The following is a 16,970-nucleotide window of genomic DNA, read 5'->3' on the forward strand; positions in this document are numbered from 1 at the left end:
AGATCATAATAATTTGGCCACTCAGTTTATAAGAATATTATATAAATCATAATGTATACCATGTAGTTTACAAAATATAATTTCTGTTGTTTGACAAGATAGGAAAGGTGATGATACAAATAGAAAGGTAAGGAGTTTGTTTCCTTTTACTAGAATATGTGAGGCAGGATATTATTGTGATATGTGCTTTTAAAAATATATATATTTTATTGTTTTCAGAGAGGAAGGGAGGAAGAAGAAGAGAGAGATAGAAAGATTAATGTGATTCTTGGTTGAAAGTTTTTTTCTTTCAGCACTTTGTCATCCTGCTGCATTCTGGCCTTCAGCTCTTAATCTCATTGAGGATCCCTTGTATATAACAAGTTATTTTCTTTTGTTGCTTTCAAAATTTTCTCTTTGTCTTTCAACATCTTGACTATGATGTGTCTGGGTGTGGATCTCTTAATTTATTCTACTTAGAGTTAACAATTTGAGCTTCTTAGATATGTAGATTAATGTTTTTCATCAAATTTGGGGAGTTTTCAGACATTATTTTTTCAATATTTTTATGTCTCTTTTACTTTTGGTATTCCCATTATCTATATGTTAGTGTATACATTAGACTATATTAAAAAAGAAAGAGAGAGAGAGAGAGAGAGAGAGAGAGAGAGAGAGAGAGAAACATTGATATAAGAAACATTGATCAGTTGCCTCTTATACCCACTGCAACTGGAGATAGAACCCCCAACCTAGGTGTGTGCTCTGAGCAGGAATCCAACCCACAGCCTTTTGGTATACAGAACGACGCTCCAACCAACTGAGCCACCTGGCCAGGGCTCATCTTTTTTTAACAACTTCCTTGTTGGCATTACAAGATTCTCATCTTGTACATGTCTTGCCCCAGTCCTAGAATCAGCCATTTCTCAAAAAAGCCCTTGTTCATTTTTTTTTTTTTTTGGAGAATGATATTAGAAATCAGGATCTGGGTGCTAGGTGTATGCTAATTTCATTTTGGTTATAGTAATTTTCTACTTCATAATTTTCATATGGTTCCATTTCCAGTATTTTCAGCCTACCTTGCCTGGGATAGAGCTTCTGCCCTACGATTGAAGGCTGGGTGGATGGAGGCAGGGAGCCCATGTCATGTCAGTCTAGTTTCCCTCCAGTAGAGTTTCTGCAACTTGGAGCTGTTGGGCTAAGGATGAGAAATGCTGGCACCCTGCTGCTCCCAGGGAAAAACTTTCACCCGAGACTGGGAGCTGGGGTGAGATGATACCCTGTCATCTTATCCATACCTCCTGGAGCAGTTGTGGATTTATCATAGTTCTAAATTATTTAGGCTGAATAGAAAAATTTCCAATGATATTGTTTACCTTAATAAAATAACTTTGCCTTGCAAATACTTTGGCTAGTGATGTTTCATGAATCCTTCTGGGTCTTGTCTCATTTGGGAAATCTCTTTAAGTGCAGGCTCATAATTGGGATCATAAGTCCCACTTTCTAGAGGTATTAGCCTTCTTATTTCCATCATCTATTGCATTGAATTAGTGTTATCATTTAATTACTAATAATGGTTATATTATCTGGCTACCATGCATCAGAGGCTTTATTTATATAATCTCAAATCCTTACCAATAGCCTATAAATAGGTAGTATCAGTCCCTCTTAGTGAATGAGAAAATAGGCTTAAAAGGTTAAATAACTTGCTCATGGTCACATAATTAGTGAGGGTTGACATCCAGATAATGTCAGTATTCTTAGAAGAATAGAAAGAGAGGTTCAGGTAAAGGAAGGGTTTGTGCACTGGGTCTGATTGTTGACATCATCCAATTTGATATTAGATTGTTGAAATAATGATTTTTCATCTTCTAAGGAGGACATATTAAAGTGTAAAAACTAGAAGAAAATTTACTTTTTATTAAAATTTTAGGATATGTTAGTCTATTTCACATAGACAAACATGTTTGATTAGTTCAAAATAATAGGTTAATAGACAATATTTTAATATGGAATGTGTGTGGGATTCTTTAAAATATTGAATACTGTGTCTATGATTAAGTAAGTTGGGAGTTATTTAAGGAAAGTGATAATACCATGCTGACAAGTAGGTAGGTACCTGGTCATCAGGAAGCTATCTAGTGTTCCCACCTTCTCTGTTGTGAAAGTGTAACTGGACAACTAACGAGTCTGGGCTGCCTGTCACTACTTGAGCCAATTAAGCAGAAACAGGGTTGAATCATATATGAGCATTTATTCCAATAATGTCAGCAGTATGGGAGAACAGCAGGTCATCCACAAAAATCTGCTCTGCCCCTCCTGTAAGCCAGCTGCATTTATTGGGTAGAAGGACACAGATTACATGGGAAAGTAAGAATTACAGGCATGGAAAAGTAGGCAAGATATAATGGTTACAGGTTACAGGCAATGCTGGCTGGGGGGTTGGGTTGTAGAGGGTGGGTGCCTCCAGGCATCTCTGGGACCAGATTACAGGCAGTAGGGGCTGGGGGTTGCAAAGGGCGGGTGTCTCCTGGACTAGATTGTTTCAGCCACAAAGTTGTAAATTTTTCCATAATGATAAGCAGTTCTCAGTAAAGGAGGATGGACTGCATTCTGATGTTAGCTCCCAGGTCCCAGAGCGTACAACTTTCGGCCAGGTTAGAATGTGCTTTCTCAGAACAGAACCATCATGGTTTTCAGAGCATGATTAATATTACTTATAATTGTAGCTGGTCCCCAATATTCTATTTCTGCCCCTAACAAAAGGGGGTAGTTGGTGTTGGGAGAGGGGAGAGCAGAGCTCCTCCATCTGCTCTTCTGCCTCCCCAGTGTCAGTCAGCAGCGCCCTCATACACCCAGTAATCAAGGCAGACATTTTATAGTCATCTGGACTTCTCCATTTCTCATTTGTCAACTATTTTTAATTTGTCACTGTGTATTTTGAGTACTCCCCCTAAATATCTCAAATCTCTCTGCCTTTCTCTGTTCTCACTGTTGTTGCTTTCAGATTTTCATCATGTTATGCCTGGCCTCTTATCAGTCAGTAGCTTTCTGATTAATGTCTCTGCATTAACCCTCTTCTTGCCTCTATGGTGATTTTTTCTGAAACATAACACTGATAATTACTCACCTAAAAAGCTTCTCTTAATTTACTCTGTTCTATGGCAGTAGCCTTCAAATTTCTTATAAAGCATTTTAACCCTTTCTCCAAATACAGGGGAAACATACCTATGCCATGACATGCAGGGCCTTTTATGATTTAGTTCCTGTCTCTTTTTTTGCTATTCCTGGACCTTTGCCCTGGATTTTAGAGAATCTGAATGACTTGAGTTCTACAAACACTCCTTGTTTTGTTTTTGTTTTGTGGGGGGCCTATTTTTGCACATTTTGTAGAATGCCTATTCAGTTTTTGTCTCAAGAAAGTTACCTCACTCATAGAGAGCAGGCAGACAGCTCTGGTAAGGGGTAGAGGGGTGGAGGGACTGAGCATAAAAGAAAAGAAAAGAGAGAACTCATGGACATATGGAATACAGTGTGGTGATTGTGGGCGTGGGGAAAGGTGGTTGGAGGTGGAAGAAGGCATAGAGGGGATAAATAGTGATGGAAAAAATAAAATAATTTTTTTTAAAAAAAGGAAGTCTACTGAATCTCCTCAGTAATGAATATCTTTTGTATGCTAATGAAATGACTGGGTAGAAGCCCCTAGATAACTTCAGGTTAGGGCCTGGTCACCAGAAGGATCAAGCCATGATTAGAAGGCTAGATCTCTCTGTTCCTTCCTCCCACCCCTACCTCTGGGTAAGGGAGGGACTGGAGTTTGCATTCAGTCACCAATAGCTAATGATGTAATCAAGAGTGCCTACATAAGAAAACCTCCATAAAAATGCCTAAGCATAATGGTTTGGGGAAACTTCTGGGTTGGCAAACACATCAAGGTACTGGGACTGCTGGGAGCATCTGTTAACCCTGATGGTTCTGTTTGATTAGAGAAAGCACATTCTAACTTGGCTGAGAGTTGTACGCCCTGGGACAGGGGAGCTAACATCGGAATGCAGTCCATCCTCCTTTCCCAAGAACTGCCTATCATTATGGAAAGATTTACAACCTTGTGACTGAAACAATCTAATTCTAGAGGCACCCTCCCTTTGCAACCTCCCATCCCTATTGCCTGCTCTAAATGTCATTTTAATCTTCAGTTTGTTTGTGTGTGTGTGTGTGTGTGTGTGTGTGTGTGTGTGTGTGTGTGTGTGTTAGGATAAATTCCTAGAAATGTAATTGCTGTGTCATTATAATATGCTTGTTTTTAGTTTTGAAAGATGTTATCAAATTGGCCTCCAAAAAATTGTATCAGTATATACATTGCCACCAGCAGTGTATGAGCAAGCTTAATTTTCTCATGCTTTCATCAACATGGTATGTTAATTTTGGTCTTTGCTAATTTTAAAAATTGTTCTAAGTGTCATTTTAATCTTCAGTTTTTATTATATGTAATATGCATCTCTTTCCTTTGGCTGTTCCTAAGGTATATCCTTTATAATAAACTAATAGTGGTAACTAAAGCATTTTCCTGAGTTCTGTGAGTCATTCTAGGGAATTACTCAAATTTGAGGAAGGGGTTGTGAAAACTCCCACTTTTTTAGCCATGTCAGACAGAAGTGCAGGTGGCCTGAGGACCCAGTACTTGTGACTGGCTTCTAAAGTGAATGAAGTTTCGTGGGACTAACTAAGCCCTTAAACCTGTGAAATTTGATATTAATTCTGGATAGTGTTAGAATAGATTGTAGGGCACCCAGTTGGCATCAGAGAATTGGTGTTGGAAAAGAGTTCATGTATTTGGTGTCAGGGACACTTAACCCCAGTTTAAAAATGAAATCTTCAAGAGACTGCTCAGCTCAACATTAAGTTAGCATGTGGGAGAGCTGTAACCCAAAAGTCCTCTTAACGATATTTTGTTGTTCCCCCACACACACCTCCTTCTATCAGATAGATAGGGAAAGAACCTATCTATCTTTTCTTTTAATATATTACATTTTTATTATTTATTAGTCCTGTGTTCACATTTCTTTTGAACTTAATTGAATGCTTTCATCAGTTAATGGCCTTCATGAAATTTCTTGTAATTTTGACTGCATTTGTTTGGTCAAAGTAATGTTACTTTCCCTTCTAAACTTAGCAGGACAAACAGCTGAAGAAGTGTAAGATCTTTAGCTTGATTTTCTTCAGTTCTTTCTATATTTTAAATAGGACACAAATATCTCTGTAAATAAAAATAATTTCCTCCCAACCCATTTGGAAAATATCCCAGACTTCCTCTTCATGCCTTGCAAAGTTGCTGCTGTCTAGTCATTATTACTATTTGTTTCCTCCCCCCCGCCCCCCTTAACATAAGTGTTCCTCCCAGGAATAGCTTGATCACCAGATGTTTGACCAGTAGTATTCTTCTTATTCTGATTTTGCATTTTTTTCTAAAATAGGCTAAAAGGTAATCGCTCCATTCCTTCCCTTGTTCTAAGATGATTTTATTCAACTGTTCTTGAAACTTACCTTGGTAACTGATTTGGGACCATAATGAAAAGAGAGAGGATAGATTTTATGTATTTTATACTGATCCTCAACCAATTGGCCTTTATTAATTGAGGATTTTGACACTTATTTCAGTTTGAGTGGTTATGGGTGTTTAGAAATGAAATTGTGGGACTTGAAAGCTAGAAGGTACCTCAGAGATCATCTAACAGAGGAGCCTTATTTATAACTGAGAAAATGAAAGGTGTCAAGGTCAGCCATAAATCTAATACTTTGGCTTGATGAAAGCAACCTAAGTTTAAAAATCTCTGATGTAAATCTAGAGACATGATAAGAAGCTTAATTTGTGACAGCATTAACACTGTTTAGCCTGGAAGTAGCCTTTGTGACTTTTCCAGATTTTTGACAGTGTCTGAAATCTCTTGATGTCTTCAGGACCAATAAACTACCATGTACTTTTTATACTTTTCAGTTAGTGAATTTTCAAACTTAAAAAAATAGCAGTAAACCTCAGTGTACAAAACAGATATAAGTGGTATTAAATTAGAATGCAATCTTAAGTAGAATTTTGATTTATTGAAAAATAAATTAGTGAGAAAACTTAAGTTTGTGAATTGTTGTATTAGAATATATACATATTTCACTTCCAAGTCTAGATTAAAACAACTGAATGGATGTACCATAATTCATTTAATTAGGCCCCTTATGCATACTTAGGTTGTTTCTTTTAAAAAAATTTTTTTAATTGATTTTAGAGAGGAAGGGAGAGGTAGAGAGAGATAGAAACATCAATGATGAGAGAGAATTATTGATCAGCTGCCTCCTGCACACCCTACACTGGGGATTAAGCCTGCAGCCAACTGGGAATGGAACCATGACCTCCTGGTTCATAGGTCAACAGATGCTCAACCACTGGGCCACACTGGCTGGGCTCTCTTGCTTCTTTTAAGATTCTCTCATTATCTTTTAACCTTTGGCATTTTAACCCTTTGCACTCGCTTTTTTCTCGATTCCTTTATTCTAATGCTAACCGTGTTGAGTCACACTCGACATCCAAGTGCAAAAGGTTAATTATGATGTGTTTTTGTGTGGGCCTCTTTGGGCTCATCTTGTTTGGGACTCTGCTTCTGGGATTGTATGTCTGTGTACTTTGCCAGGTTAGGGAAGTTTTCTGTAATTTTTTTTTTTTTCCAAATAGTTTTTCAATTTCTTGCTCTCTCTTCTCCTTATGGTACTCCTATGATGTGAATGTTAGTACACTTGATGTTCCAGAGGCCCCTTAAACTACACTAATTTTTTAAATTATTTTTTCTTTTTGCTGCTTTAATTGGGTATTTTCTGCTAACTTATCTTCTAAATCACATATTCAGTCCTCCATTTTATCTAATCTGTTGATTCCCTCTAATGTATTATTCATTTCAGTTATTGTAGTCTTCATTTCTGACTGGCCCTTTTTTATGTTTTCTATTTCTATTTGTATGTTTCCTATCTCTATGTTGAAGTTCTCACTGAGATCATTGAACATCCTTATACTCAGTGTTTTGAACTCTGTATCTGATAGATTGCTTGTCTCCATTTTGTTTAGTTCTTTTTCTGGAGTTTTCTTCTGTTCTTTCATTTTGAACATGCTTCTTTTTCTTCTCATTTTGGCTTCCTCTCTGTATTTGTTTATATGTATTATGTAGAACTGCTATACCTCCCCACCTCCCCATCTTGGTAGGGTGGCCTTATGTAGTAGGTATCCTGTGGGGCCCAGTGGTACAGACTCCCTAGTCACTTGAGCTGGGTGGTCTTGGTGTGTCCCTTGTGTGAGTTGTATGTGCTCTCCTGTTGTAGTTGAGGCTTGATTGCTGTTGGGAGGGATTGACCCTCAGGCTGGTTTGTTTTGAGGACTAGCCGTGACTACAGTGGAGGAGCTATTAAGGTAGGGGCTGTCCCTATATAGCAAGATTGGCTGTAGTAGGGCGCTGATGTTTTCTGAGTTTTCCCTTTGAGTGTGTCTTTTGTTCGGGTGTTTGGGTGGTGTTCTGGTGTGTTTGAAGTTGACAACTGGATGTATTGGTTCTTGGGCTTCTTGGGAAGTGCAGGCCAAGGTCATCCCCTTACTATGCCCTACCTGGGGCCAACTGGTATGAGCTACAAAGTGATCTTCAGATGGTCTTGGACTTCAGTTATTTCTATCATTTTTTTATCTGAAGATTATTTTATTTGGAGTAGAGGATAATAACTCAGGCCACATATTCTTACCTACATTAACCCTGCAAAATCTTAGGTGGTCCACAACTTCTGTTAAATATATTTTAAATTTAGTTATTTAGAATTTGGAGATCAAAACAAATTTTCCCATAGAAACCATGAAAAAGTTGATACTTATATTTTCATGCGGGTGCTTTCAAAATCTTTTAAACCAAAGTCTATCTTAAATGGTACAGTTTAATATGAATCTTGAATTTCTCTGACCCCAATTTAGCACTGAAGGGAAGCAGAGTTTCATAACTCAAAATATATATTTTGCAATATTGATTTTAGGCTATTTATTAAGGAACAAAAGACTCAGGAAAATCTTTGACTTCTTCCCTAACTGCCTAAAAGGAATTTAGAAAGAGAACCTGGTCTAGGAATGGAGGTAGCATCAGATAACTAGTTTAATATAAACTAGTGTGTGACAGACAGGGAGGTCCATTTGTTCAAAGTCTTCTCTGTGTCCCATTGTTAAAGATGGCCCAGCAAACATTTATTTACAAAACATTTGCTTTTCCATGTTCATGTGAGTTGTCTTCCTCCCCTTTGAAGTCCCAAACCACTACTGCTCTCCCCTTCTCCTCAGCTCCAAAATAACATAAAAGCCTCAATTGCCCAATCTGTCTGGGGGTCTCATTATGGCACTGCCAAATGTGCATTTTCTCCTGTTAATCTGCCTCTGTTAATTTGATCATTAACCCAGCTAGGATAATTTAGGTGGGAGGAAAATTAGTTTTTTAGCCTCCACAGCTATTTTTTTCCAATCTGAACCATGAGACCCTCAGATTCTCAGGAAGGGCTGGGAGTTGAATATGGTTGGCAGTGCCTAGAGAAATATCAAGTAGCTGGATAAGAGATACATTGAGTTGGTGTTAGATTTACTTCTTTGTGGAAGCATTCTAAAGATAAAGGGTGGGAAGGCAATTTACATGTTTGATAGTTTGAAATTTTTATGCTATTAAACTGCCTGTATGTTATACATGATAGTTAAATATCAGTTTGATTTAATCATGGGAACTGAATTAGAGAATATATCTTCCTATATAATAAAAGGCTAATATGCAAATTGTCCCCTCAGGAGTTCGACCAACTGGGGGTTCGACTGCTCCCTATGACGTGCGCTGACTACCAGGGGGTGGTGTGGAACGAAGGAAGTCCCCGCCGGCATCCAGCAGCCAGGGGTAGGAAGGCCCCAATCGGTCCTGATCGCTGGCCAGGCCTAGGGACCCTACCCTTGCACAGATTACATGCAATGAGCCTCTAGTTTATAAATAAAAAATCAAATGAACCTCCACTATTGGGGGAGTAAAGCATAAAAAGTATCCTATTAATTATTGGTCAGGTGGTTGCATCCAGGAAGAAAACAAATGGGGCCCTGACTAGTATGGCTCAGTTAGTTGGAATATTGTCCTATACACTGAAAGATTGTGGGTTTGATTTATGATCAGGGCATAGGCCTAGGTTGTGGTTCTATCCCTATTTGGGGCACATAGGAGAGGCAGATGATAGATGTTTCTCTCTCACATCAATGTCCCTCCCTCCCACCCTCCCTCTTTCTCTGAAATCAATAAGCATGTCCTTGGGTGAGGATTCAAAAAAAAAAAGCAAGCAAATGGGAGTGCATTATCTCTCATTTGTATGTATAAAAACAATACCAGAAACAAGAACAAAACTCAACTGATTTTTGTACTCTCTTTTGGAAGAAGAAAAGATCCGTTGAGATGAAGGTTATTATTTCAGCAACAAAGGAAACATTCAAGGCTCAGGTATCCTAAATTTAGTACTAATGATATATGAAATAAATTATAAGCTTTATGTTTCTGTCAGTTCTTGTAGGTAGATACCTGCTTACTTGCCAATGCAGAGGCAAGATTACTTATTTTTAGGTGTGTTTCTTAGTGCAAGACAAATTTGGTTTAAAATGCATTCTGTTATTTATGAAGTTAGTGGTTAGTAATAAAAAACTCAAATGATTTTTTTAAATCTTCACCAGAGGATATTTTCCCATTGATTTTTAGAGAGAGTGAAAGAGAGAAATATTGATGTGAGAGAAACACATTAATTGGTTGCTTCCTGTATGTGCCCGACCAGGGACCAGGCTGGGGAGGAGCCTGCAACCGAGGTATGTGCCCTTAACTGGAATCGAACCCATGACCCTGAACCAAACCAGCTAGGACAAAACACAAATGATTTTTGAGAGATTCTTAGATCTTTGCTTTGGAAGGGACCATAGAGCACATCTAGTTTAGTATCGGACTCTTTCTATGAAGGCCAAACTGCGCCCAGTGGTCTCTTCCTGTTCCCCCTTGGTCCTCTTGTCTGCTGTGCTTCAGGTTACTCTTCTCTGTCCTTGAATTAATCAAGTTCTGTACGGCTCTTTGTATTGCCTCAAATGCTCTTTTCACATCCTTGTTCCATGGCTTGCTTTTTTACATTAAACAGATTTCACTCAAATCTTACTCCTCAGACAGACCTTTCCCAGACCATCCTATCTAAAGGACCCCTCCTCAATTGCCATAACTTTCTACCATAAGACTGTTTTTTTCCTTTATAATCCTTGTCACTGCTGTAGGGGTAGAAAATTTTCCTCTTCTAGGTTCTTTGGCTGGTCTAAATAATTATATTGACATAAGACAGATTAACAGGAAAAAGACCCTTTATATAGATATGGGGCCTCATAAGAATATACTAAGATACAAAGAGCAGCCAGGTAACTGAAGCTTATATAACATCCTGAGCTAGGGAAAGGGATAAGGGTCTGGCATACAAAGGGGGGGAAGGTGTTTCACAGGAAGGCCAGAGAAGATTTTTGGAAAACAAAGGTTGCTTTGTTATGTAGGTAAAAAAGTGTGTGGTAACAGCTCTCTTCCTGGTACAGGCCCCATTTCCCTTATAAATTTAGGCAGTTGAGGGGGGAGGTAAAGAGCTTTTCCTGAATCTGTTGAGTTTTGATTGCCTTTAACTCAAAATAGTGCTTATGCCAAAGAGGCATATTTTGGAGTAGCAAATCTGCTCACTGTCTGGAATGATCATGTTTGCCTGTCTCCCCTCAGTAGGCTCCATGAGAGCAGGGGCCATGTCTGTGTTGTTCACTGCTGTACTCCAAAGCTCTATAAATGGACTGGTCCACTATAAGTATCTGACAGATATTTATCAAATGAATGAGTAACCAAATACAAATTTATGGGAAGAAGCTAAAGCTATGAAATAATTCAAATTATTATTACCTGCTCTACTCCTTCTTTTGCAGTCTTCAGGCATTTGGATGTCAATAATCTCTCATTGAGGCCCAACTCACCTAGTTTCCTCACCAGCTCCTTCTCCTTATGGGCATAGTCAGCATCCATTTATCCATCACAGGGAGTTTTTGGTTTTGTTGTTGACACCCAGCACTAGACACAGTACATTTTTTTTTTAGACACAGTACATTTTGTGGAGTCTGTGCCTCAGAGAGAGAGAGAGTTTAGTTAAACTTTTTTGGCCAATGTTTATCTTTTACTTCCATGTAAATGACCAAGGAACTGTAACTGGACAACCAAGGGGTCCGGGCTGCCTGTCACTACATGAGCCAATGAAGCAGAGACAGGCTTGAATCATATGAGTGTTTATTCCAGTAATGCCAGCAGTACAGGAGAGCAGCAGGTCATCCACAAAAATCTGCTCTGCCTCTCCCCATAAGCCAGCTGCTTATATTTGATAGAAGGACAAAGATTACATGGGAAAGTAGGAATTACAGGTAATGGAAAGTAGGCACAGGATAATCATTACAGATTACAAGTCATATGGGCCGGGGAGGGGGGCATTAGAGAGGGAGGGTGCCTATGGGCACCCCTGGACCAGATTACGGGCAATAGGGGCTGGAGGTTATAAAGAGCAGGTGCCTCCGGGACTAGATTGTTTCAGCCACGAGGTTGTAAATCTTTCCATAATGATAGATAGTTCTCGGGACAGGAGGATGGACTGCATTCCGGTGTTAGCTCCCATGTCCCAGGGCGTACAACTCCCAGCCAGGTTAGAGTGTGCTTTCTCTAATCAGAACAGAACTGCCATGGTTAACAGAGCATGATTAATATTTCCCATAATTATACCTGGTCCAAAATAGTTATTTCTGCCCCTAACATCACTATTTATATATGATGTCATTGTCAGAATTACTGTTTGAGTCCTTAAAAATTTGTTTTGTTGTGGAATATAACAGCATAGAAATACATAAAATATAAATATACACTCTAATTAATGTCTATTTATCTGTCACTCAAGTCAAGAAATAGAACATTATCATGGTCCCAGAAAGCCGTTATTGACACAAGCATCGCAGGGGTCCGGGGACCCGAAAGTCCACAACCCACTCTGGGTCTTGTCTTTGTCAAGGAAAGAATTCAAACTTGAGCTAGCATCGAGTTGAAAGTGAAAGTGAGTTTATTAGGGAAGCAGTAAGAGAATGGGCTACTCCACAGATAGAGCACCCCCCTGCCCCTTTAGCAGAATTTGCTTCCTTTATTGAGGTTTATTTAATTGGGGTGAGGGTACGGTATTCAATAAAGGGGGGGGGGGCGGATATTCAGGATCTTCTCTGGAAAGGAGTGGAGATTTTTCAGAGGAGCTTCATTGGCCATTTGTGTCCTTTTATGGGCTTTCCATTTCAGATCATGGTGACATGGGGTGTGTTGTTTAGCATGCTAATGTATTACAGTGAGTATATAATGAAACTAAGGCTTACATTTAAGATAAATTAGTTGCTAAGTTGGATTGAGCAGTCACTGCCTGTTTTAAGTAATAAATCTGGTGGGTGGTGGTCTTCCTTCTTCTTGATAGTTCCTATAGCTTTTATCAATTGCAGCTTGCCACATACCCAATCTCATTAAATATCTCTTCTCAATCTCAACTCCTCCCTGGAAGTAATTAATATCCTGATTTTTAGAAGAAACACTTCCTTGATCACTTATTTTTTTAATAGATTTACTACTTATTTTTAAAATAGATTTACCACTTATATATGCATCCCCAAACAATGTAGTTCAGCTTTCATTGATCAGCTTTCATGATTTGCATACTTGAATTGCATGCCCCACACTGGGATCGAGTCCACAACCCAGGCATATGCCCTGACTAGGAATCGAACCATGACCTCCTGGTTCATAGGACGTCAGCTGGGCCTCCAATTTATATATACCTGTTCTGAACCCCTTCATGTGTTTTATTTCATGAATTTCTGCTCTTAATTATTTAATTCTTTATATTTTCTTTGCATTTATTTTTCTGTTCTTTTTTAGAGCTCTTGAGATTCATGCTTTATTAATTTTCTAAAAAATATTTTCTGATATATGCATATATAAGGCTCTCAGTTGCCCCCAAGCATAGCTTTAGCTTCTTCCCATAAATTTGTATTTTTAAATGCCTTTTATGATTTCTTCTTTGACTGACTTATGGATTATTTTAAGACTGTACTAATTTACAAATGTAGGAACATTTAAAAATTATTTCTTTCATTGATTTTTTTGCATACTTGAATTGTGGAGAAGAGAGAGAACAGCATCCTGGCACTTCGATCCTTGTTATTTGTTTTGGATTGCATTATGGCCTAGAACAATATTAGTCTTTTTAAATGTTCTCTGTGCACTTGGAGAAAAAAAAGATATTCTATATTTTTTGCTACAGTTTATATGTTCATTTGGTCAAGTTTTTAAAATCTTCTATATCCTGATATTTTTCTCTTTTAACTGTCTGCTGAATTCCTTTGCTGTTATTCTAACTTGCAGTTCTAGAATTCTTAATTTATTTTTTCAAATTTGTTCTTAGACCTTTCAGTCCTTCAAGTCCTGTCAAAATGTTCAAACCTTGAGTTTTTATTAATTCAACATTATAGTTGTTTTATTGGCTATTCCTGATAATTTCTAACATTACAAGACTTTCTGGGTCATTTTCTGCTTTAGTCATTTCTATTGGTTCTTGTTAGAGGTATTTTATTACCTTGTGTATCTGGCTATTATGTACTGCACAATGTAAAGGAGAAATCTGTAGCATATTGTGAGGCCTAGATTGATGGTATCTTCTGCAGAGTCTTGCTTTTTTTTTTTTTTTTGCACCCTCACCCCCACCCTACCCACTTGCTTCAACCAGATAGCTGGTGGCACCACCAATCTGAATGTGGGACCAACTCAATACAACAATCCAAGGTACACTTACAGGTTTACTTAGGTCACCCAGATGACATAAAACTATCATTCAAGTCTGTCCAAGGGCTATTTCTTTCTAGTTTCCTTTATCCTGGGAGTATAGCTCCTTAAGGTTTCTGTTTGAAGTGAGTGGTGTCTTAATCAGACTTCCTCCTTTTGAAACACTCTTGCCTTTGACATTTTTTGCCCATGGATTTGTAAGGGTTTTAAGAGCAAACTGTCTTTTCCCCTGGACCTTCAAGTGCCAGAGTCCTAAAACCATTTTGGGTGTTAGACTACCTCTCTGGGTTCTATTCTTTTGCCTTTATTTCAGCCAGGTAATTCTTCACAATCGTGTTAAATCTTTGGGGTCTTAGGGCTGTTTTTACAAAGTATTCCCTCCAGAATGTGTATTTATCTTCAAAGGGACATTTCATCCAAGTTTTTATGCCTTAAAAATTAATCAGCGTTATTCACATAAAATTGTAGTTGGCATAAGAAAGTCCAAATCTATAGAAAAATTTTTATGAGTTTATTTGAGCCAAAATTTTGAGTTCATGCTCAGAAGCAAGATCTCAACAGATTGAGAAAGTGCTCCAGAGAATGGCAGTTTTGCAGTTCATTTTATACACTTAGAATCAAAGGAGAAGACATAAAGGGGTTATATGGAATCCATTTGTGGTAGATTAAGGAGGTAGAATAAAGCAAAGTGGGGAAATCTCTGGGATTAGATAAAAAGCAAAACAGAGAAACATATCCTATATAATAAAGAGGTAATATGCAAATTGACCCTCATGCCCTCGTATCACAAGATGGCCGCCCCCACGTTGTCACAAGATGGCCGTCAGGGGAGGGCAGTTAGGGGTGACCAGGCCTGCAGGGGAGGGAAGTTGTGGGGGACTAGGCCTGTAGGGGAGGGCAGTTGTGGGTGATCAGGCCGACAGGGGAGGGCAGTTGGGGTGATTGGGCTGACGGGAGCAGTTAGGTGACAATCATGCCAGCAGGGGAGCGGTTAGGGGGCAATCAGGCTGGCAGGCAGAGTGGTTAGGGACAATCAGGCAGCCAGGCAGGCGAGTGGTTAGGAGCCAGCAGTCCCAGATTGTGAGAGGGATGTCCGACTGCTGGTTTAGGCCTGATCCCTGTCAGATTGGGCCTAAACTGGCAGTCGGACATCCCCCGAGGGATCCCAGATTGGAGAGGGTGCAGGCTGGGCTGAGGGACACCCTCCAGTGCATGAATTTAATGCACCAGTCCTCTAGTTTATTTTATATTGGTGGGTACAGGACAGTTAACATTTAACATTTACAGTACTTAGCCCTGACCGGTTTGGCTCAGTGGATAGAGCGTCAGCCTGCAGATTCAAGGGTCCTAGGTTCGATTTCGGTCAAGGGCGTGTACCTTGGTTGCGGGCACATCCCCAGTGGGGGATGTGCAGGAGGCAGCTGATTGATGTTTCTCTCATCGATGTTTCTAACTCTCCCTCTCCCTTCCTCTCTGTAAAAAAATCAATAAAATATATATTTTAAAAAATTTTACAGTACTTAAAGATGTGATGTAACAACGAGGAGTCTTGTGGTTTTGTGCTATGGTGCCAGTGGTTGTTCCTTCCAGGGGTCTGGAAAAGAAAATTATTCCAACGTATGTTATTCTAGATGCATAAGAACAATGGACAAGGCTCACTGAAGGTAAAGATTGACTTTTGCTAAGGAAGCTATTGGCCTGGGATGACTTTCAGTCTCTGAGCTTGTCAGACCTGCCAAGTAGCTCTCTGAGCTTGTGTGCTCTACTATGTTGCCCCCTTTTTGTTTACATAGTTAAATTCAATTTGGCATATTTTTTTCCGCTGTGTGGATATTAGTAATTAAAAGACTGTTCTTGACACCTGTATTGTGTATCTACTCACACATTTAAATTCTGATTCCTAGTTTGCATTATTCAGTTTTGATTTCCACAGAGGAATAGGTGGGACCAAATGTTCTTTACATATACTTACATACAGAACTTTTGGGGTGCTGAATCATCTTAGTGGGAATGATTTAATCTTTATCACTAGTTTCCTTTGAAATCAGCCATATACCATTATTGGCAGAGAATGGAATATTTACATGTTTCCTGGGTGTTCTTCCATGTCAGTCATAGAAAATGAAAGAATGATTCATTCTCAAGCACTCTGAGCATCTTTTACCTGGAATGTGACTGACTTTGATTTTCATATGGGTAGCACCTTGTTATTGATATTTTACCTCAGATGTCACTTTTTTCGAGAGGCCTCTCTGAATAATCACTCCTTCTTTCCCCTTTATAACATGTATCAGTATCTGATAATATTCTTACATTTTTCCTTCCTCAGCGAAATCTAAATCTCCATGAGGGCCTATGTTCACTACTGTCTTGTGTGTCTTATTTATTTCCTAAAACATGTTAGTCTGTGAGTAATTGTTTATTTAATAAATGAATGAATAAAATATTTATTTCTTCTGAAATTGACATAATTTTCTCTATCATAGTCACCTTTTAAAATGTATGATTTCACTACATTAAATGTTTCTAAAATAATAGTGTCTGCTTTCTCTTGCCTTTTTTCAAAAGCGTTTTTTTGTAAATATTGAATGAAAAATCAGTTAATAAGAATCTGACCTAAAATAAATGTTAGAGTGATAAAAAAAAATACTTAGGATTAGGGACAACTGTGACTTTCTTGTTATATGTGTGGCTGGAGTGAAGCAAACCAAGAGAGAGACTAGTCGGAGATGATTTCAGAGGAGGGCAGGTTAAGGACTTGTGGCTTATGTGGACTTGGACTTTCACTCTTAATGATAAGGGAGACCATTGGAAAGTTTTGAGCAGAGAAGTGACATAATCTGACTTATCCTAAAGACTTTTGTGTAGAAAACAAACCGAATTCAGTGGGAGTTGAGAGTGGAGCTGTAGGGTTATTAAAGTAAGTATAGTCTGCTGCTGGGTTCTCACATCAGTTCTATTGGCTAATTTGTCTATATCTGTGCCAGGAGCATCCTGTCTTACCTTCTGTAGCTCAGTTCTAACCCTCAATATATTTGGTAGGGCATACTGCCA

At 38.7% G+C, this 16,970-nt stretch overlaps 1 protein-coding gene across 2 annotated transcripts in view; it reads left to right on the forward strand.

The window, feature by feature from the left end:
• Window positions 1–16,970, forward strand: part of CDKL5 (cyclin dependent kinase like 5) — a gene marked incomplete at its 3' end in the record, with an annotated part of 159,246 nt that overhangs the window by 41,046 nt on the left and 101,230 nt on the right. The window lies entirely within an intron of this gene.

This window comes from Cnephaeus nilssonii, assembly GCF_951640355.1.
Source record: "Cnephaeus nilssonii genome assembly, chromosome: X".
Lineage (NCBI taxonomy): Eukaryota > Metazoa > Chordata > Mammalia > Chiroptera > Vespertilionidae > Cnephaeus > Cnephaeus nilssonii.